Raw genomic sequence first — 6,000 nt, 5'->3', positions numbered from 1 at the left:
GGCTCTGCAACGCAAAACACTTCTCGTCGATGGATCTCAAGTCTGGCTACTGGCAAATAGAAGTCGACGTGAGAGATCGCGAAAAGACCGCCTTCATCACGCCAGATGGCCCCTACGAGTTCATGGTCATGCCATTCGGACTGTGCTCGACGCCTGGAACGTTCCAGCGCTTCATGGACACGGTGTTAGCAGGATTCAAGTGGCACACCTGTCTTGTTTACTTGGATGACGTCGTCGTCTTCGCCGGAAATTTCGACGATCACCTTAGGCGGCTTGCGGCAGTACTAGAAGCCATCAAGTCATCAGGGCTCAACCTGAAGCCAGAGAAGTGCCGCTTCGCTTACGATGAGCTTCCGTTCCTAGGTCACGTGATCAGCAAGTCTGGAGTCCGCCCCGACCCGCAGAAGACGGCTGCCATCGCAATGTTCCCACAGCCCATCGACAAGAAGGCACTGCGTCGATTCCTTGGCATGTGTGCCTACTACAGGCGGTTTGTCAAGGAATTTGCACGCATTGCTGAGCCGCTGACACATCTAACTAAATGTGATGTCGAGTTCAAGTAGGAAACGCCGCAGGACGACGCATTTGAAGACCTCAAACGACGCATGCAGTCGCCCCCAGTACTTGCGCACTTCGACGAGGACACCGATACCGAAATCCACACTGACGCCAGTAGCCTATAGCCTCGGTGGCGTCCTAGTCCAGAGAAAAGACGTACTTGAACGCTTGATAACTTATGCTAGCCGGTCGTTGCCAAAAGCGGAAGGCAATTATTCTACAACCGAAAAGGAATGCCTCGCCATCGTTTGGGCTACAGCGAAATTTCGCCCTTACATATATGGCAGGCCATTCGATGTCGTCAGCGACCATCACGCTTTGTGTTGGCTAGCGAATTTAAAGCACCCTTCAGAACGGCTCGCACGGTGGAGCCTAAGACTGCAAGAATATGATATCACTGTAACCCACAAGTCCGGATGAAAACCCTCTGATGCCAATTGCCTATCACGCACCCCCATTGACTCGCCGCCACAAGATAACGAGGATGACGACGCCTTGCTTGGCATATTAAGCGCGGAAGACTTCGCTGAACAGCAACGAGCAACGAGCAGACCCGTAGCTGAAAACCTTGTCGAGTATTTGGAAGGGCACACCGACGTCGTCCATAGGGCATTTAGGCGAGGATTGCTTTCGTTCTCGCTTCAAAACAACCTACTCGTAAAGAAGAACTTCTCACCAGTCCGCGTCAACTAAGTTCTTGTTGTTCCCTCAGGGCTGCGTCCAGAAGTATTGCACGCGCTACATGACGATCCGACCGCTGATCACCTCGGATTCTCCCGGACACTATCGAGGCTACAGGAAATATATTATTGGCCGCGCCTGACCAACGACATCGTCCGTTATGTAAGAACATGCCGAGACTGTCAGTGGCGCAAGACACCACCGACAAGGCCAGCGGGATTACTACAGCCAATCGAGACTCCTTGCCGACCGTTTCAGAAGACCGGGATGGACTTGTTGGGCCCTTTTCCGACGTCAACAACCGGAAATAAGTGGATCGTCGTGGCGACGGACTACCTCACCCGCTTCGCTGAAACGAAAGCACTGCCAAAGGAAGCGCAGCCGAAGTGACGAAATTCTTTGTCGAGAACATCCTGCAGCGACACGGCGCCCCAGAAGTCCTGACCACCAACAGAGGAACGGCCTTTACAGCGGAGCTCACCCAAGCCATTCTGCAGTACAGCCAGACAAGGCACAGGAGGACAACTGCCTACCACCCACAGACGAATGGTCTTACGGAGCGCCTGAATAAGACCCTCGCCGACATGCTAGCAATGTACGCCGACGTCGAACACAAGACCTGGGATGCCGTCCTGCCTACGTAACATTAGCTTACAACACGGCGGTTGCAAGAAACAACACAGATCACGCCTTTTAAGCTGGTTTACGCCAGGAACCCGACGACGACGCTGGACGCCATGCTGCCGCACGTCAATGACGAAGAGAATCTTGACGTCGCTACCTATCTCCAGCGCGTCGAAGAAGCCCGACAGCTCGCCCACCTACGGATCAAGAACCAGCAGTGTACCGACAGCCGACACTACAACCTCCGACGACGCTTCGTCTAGCACCAGCCCGGCGACCGTGTTTGGGTTCGGGCCCCGATACGCCGACGAGGACTGAGTGAGAAACTATTGCGACGCTATTTCGGACCTAGGCAACGGACAGTAAGCTGATCGGTCTATAATTTTTCAGGTCTTTGGCGTCCCCTTTCTTCTGGATTAGGATTACGTTAGCGTTCTTCCAAGATTTTGGTACGCTCGAGGTGATTAGGCATTGTGTATACAGGGTGGCCAGTTTCTTCTAGAACAATGTGCCCACCATCCTTCAACAAATCTACTGTTATCTGATCCTCCCCAGCTGCCTTCCTCCTTTCCATAGCTCCCAAGGCGTTCTTTACTTCTTCCGGCGTTACTTGTGGGATTTCAAATTGCTTTAGACTATTCTCTCTCACAGTATCTTCGTGGGTGCCACTGGTACTGTATAAATCTCTATAGAACTCCTCAGCCACTTGAACTATCTCATCCATATTAGTAATGATATTGCCGGCTTTGTCTCTTAAGGAATGCATCTGATTCTTGCCTATTCCTAGTTTCTTCTCTGCTTTTAGGCTTCCTCCGTTCCTGAGAGTATGTTCAATTCTGTCCATATTATACTTCCTTACGTCAGCTGTCTTACGCTTGTTGATTAACTTGGAAAGTTCTGCCAGTTCTAGTCTAGCTGTAGGGTTAGAGGCTTTCATACGTTGGCGTTTCATGATCAGATCTTTCGTCTCCTGCGATAGCTTCCTGGTATCCTGTCTAACGGAGTTACCACAGACTTCTATTGCACACTCCTTAATGATGCCCATAAGATTGTTGTTCATTGCTTCAACGCTAAGGTCCTCTTCCTGAGTTAGTTAAAGCCGAATACCTGTTCTGTAGCTTGATCCAGAATTCCTCTAGTTTCCCTCTTACCACTAACTCATTGATTGGCTTCTTTTGTACCAGTTTCTTCCATTCCCTCCTCAAGTCAAGGCTAATTCGAGTTCTTACCATTCTATGGTCACTGCAGCGCACCTTGCCCATTAGAGAGCGTCCAAGCGCAGGCACTAAAAATATGCCTCGGGTTGCCACGGCGTGCCTCCAACAAAGGCCCAATTGAGGAAGCCCACGTATGCCCATTACCGATATACATGTCCCACGAACCACTTCGTGTGTATTTACGCTTACTGACACGACACCATTGCCATCAATTGACGTCGGTTCTACATGAGCGACCGGACAGCAGTTTCACAAGTGCACTCCGCTGCCATCTACCCCACATAACATCAGGCTATGCCCCTCCATATCACCCCGTCAAACCACCATGGGTGATGGTTCAACCTTCCGTATGCGTATACATGTCCCCGGCATACTAAAGAAATCATTGGTTCCCGTCAGTGGACTACAACAACTTGCTCTCGCGTACATCTGGTCAGAATACCAGACATATGTTCATGTTTACACAGACGGCTCCGCGTCACCTAAGGCATCGACAGCAGCTGTGGTGATACCAGCCCAACAGATGACTCGAGGTTTCATACTACACCATAATTCAACATCAACCGCTGCAGAGCTTGTGGCTATTCGGGAAGCGATTCGCCACATCTGCGGGGAAAGACCTCAAGAGTGGTGCATTTTCACGGACTCAAAACCCGCGCTGCAAATTTTGGGATGCTTCCTGCGCCACACCGCATATCAGGTTCTGGCCCTGCAGATCACCGAGCTACTTTCATACGCTCAAGAAAAACACCACCGCATAGTGTTCCAATGGATCCCGGGACACTGTGGGCTCAACGGTAATGAGATGGCCGATGCTGCAGCAAGGCGCGCCCTCAGCAATGGCCTGCGAACTGTAGTGCCATTCTCCAGACCGGACATCACATGCCTCCTGTCGGAATTAATGAGGAGTGCGACGAGAAGATACTGGGCCCAGCCAGACGCTCGTCACGTCCGCCTTAAAAGCCTGGATCCCGATATGAAATTTCCTATTCTGCGTGGAATTCCACGCCCTCATACATGCGTGATACACAGACTGCGATTAGGCGTCGCCTTCACGCGCAAATATTTGCACATTATTGGACGGACAGACTCCCCGGACTGTTCAGTGTCTGGCGCTGTAGAGACTATAGAACATGTGCTCGTGGTGTGCCCTGAGTATGCGCGAGAAAGACTGATATTGGCAGATACATTGAGACATTTACACAATGGACCACTGTCGGAGGACCTCTTGCTAGGCGCGTGGCCACAGAGTTGGCAGACGACAGAGACAATGCGTGCACTTTCACGTTTCCTAGGTGACACGGACCTGGACTCACGCCTGTGATACCAGTTGTGTAATGTGTCATTCACCTCGTTCCTCCCATTATCATCCCCCATTGTGACCCTTTTTCTCCCCCTCTTCCCCTTCCCTTACGTAGAGTAGCAGGCCAGATGCTCCATTATCCGGCCGACCTCTCTACATTTCCAATCATTACAATACTTCTTCTTCTTCTTGCCCAGCACGTCCACATCTTGTATGATGCCAGGGTTAGCGCAGACTATGAAGCCTATTTCATTTCTAGTCTCGCCATTCGGGCTCCTCCACGCCCGCTTTCGGCTATCCCGCTTGCGGAAGAAGGTATACATTATCCGCATATTATTCTGTTCTCCAAACTCTACTAATAATTCTCCCCTGCTACTTCTAGAGCCTATGCCATATGCCCCCACTGACTTGTCTCCAACTTGCTTCTTGCCTACCTTGGCATTGAAGTCGCCCATCAGTATAGTGTATTTTTTTTTACTTTACCCATCACCGATTCCACGTCCTCACAGAAGCTTTCGACTTCCTGGTCATCATGACTGGATGTAGGGGCGTAGACCTGTACGACCTTCAATTTGTACCTCTTATTAAGTTTCACAACAAGAGCTGCCACGCTCTCTTTAATGCTATAGAATTCCTGGATGTTACCAGCTATATCCTTATTTATCAGGAATCCTACTCCTAGTTCTCGTCTCTCCGCTAAGCCCCGGTAGCACAGGACGCGTCCGCTTTTTAGCACTGTATATGCTTCTTCTGTCTTCCTAAGCTCACTGAGCCCTATTATATCCCATTTACTACCCTCTAATTCCTCCAATAACACTGCTAGACTTGCCTCACTAGATAGCGTTCTAACGTTAAAAGTTGCCAGGTTCAGATTCTAATAGCGGCCTGTCCAGAGCCAGGGATTCTTAGCACCCTCTGCTGCGTTACAGGTTTTGTTGACTTTCTGTTGAAAGTGACTTGTTGCAGTCTAAAGAAATAAAGAATAGCCTGGTTACAAACAGCACCAGCGAAAGCACCGGATGAACAAGAAAAGCGAGATGACTTAACAACCGAAATGTTAATGAACATGCCGAGTAAATGCTGGCTGACAAGCAATAAACCGACCATACACAAAAAAGAGAAGTCACAACTATTGTGGGTTTCCCGAAAGAAAAGGCATCCATCTCTAACGGAGGACATGCTGACACAACATTCTTTCAGCGTTTCTAGATATACAGCTTCCATAATTTCTTTATACAGCTGATTCAACATATCTGCACAGAATGTTAGCTTCTTCCTCAGCAACAGCGCGCCACGACTTCTGCAAGTCCAGTAAGTACGTTGTCGATTTCTACACAAGTCACGGCAGCTGCTCAAAAAATTGATGCGTCGGCTTTTGCACCTTGAGAAATATTCAGAGAGGACTTCTATGCTCGTATGTATTCACAGCATACGCACCATGTTGGACGAACCAGCAAGCTAGCGTTAAGGTTGAATTTCACAACACAATTTCCATTCCACGCTTGGTATTGACGCGCAGACCACAGGCGGCTTCCTTCAGGGGCAGACGTAGGATTTCGGGTTCGTGCTTTTTGCTGTGTTTGGTGCAAGAATATAGCTAGGAGCAGACACCGCCTC

The sequence above is a fragment of the Dermacentor andersoni genome, chromosome 6 (genome assembly GCF_023375885.2).
Source record: "Dermacentor andersoni chromosome 6, qqDerAnde1_hic_scaffold, whole genome shotgun sequence".
NCBI classification, from domain to species: Eukaryota; Metazoa; Arthropoda; class Arachnida; order Ixodida; family Ixodidae; genus Dermacentor; species Dermacentor andersoni.
Note: the sequence above shows the minus strand (reverse complement) of the source record.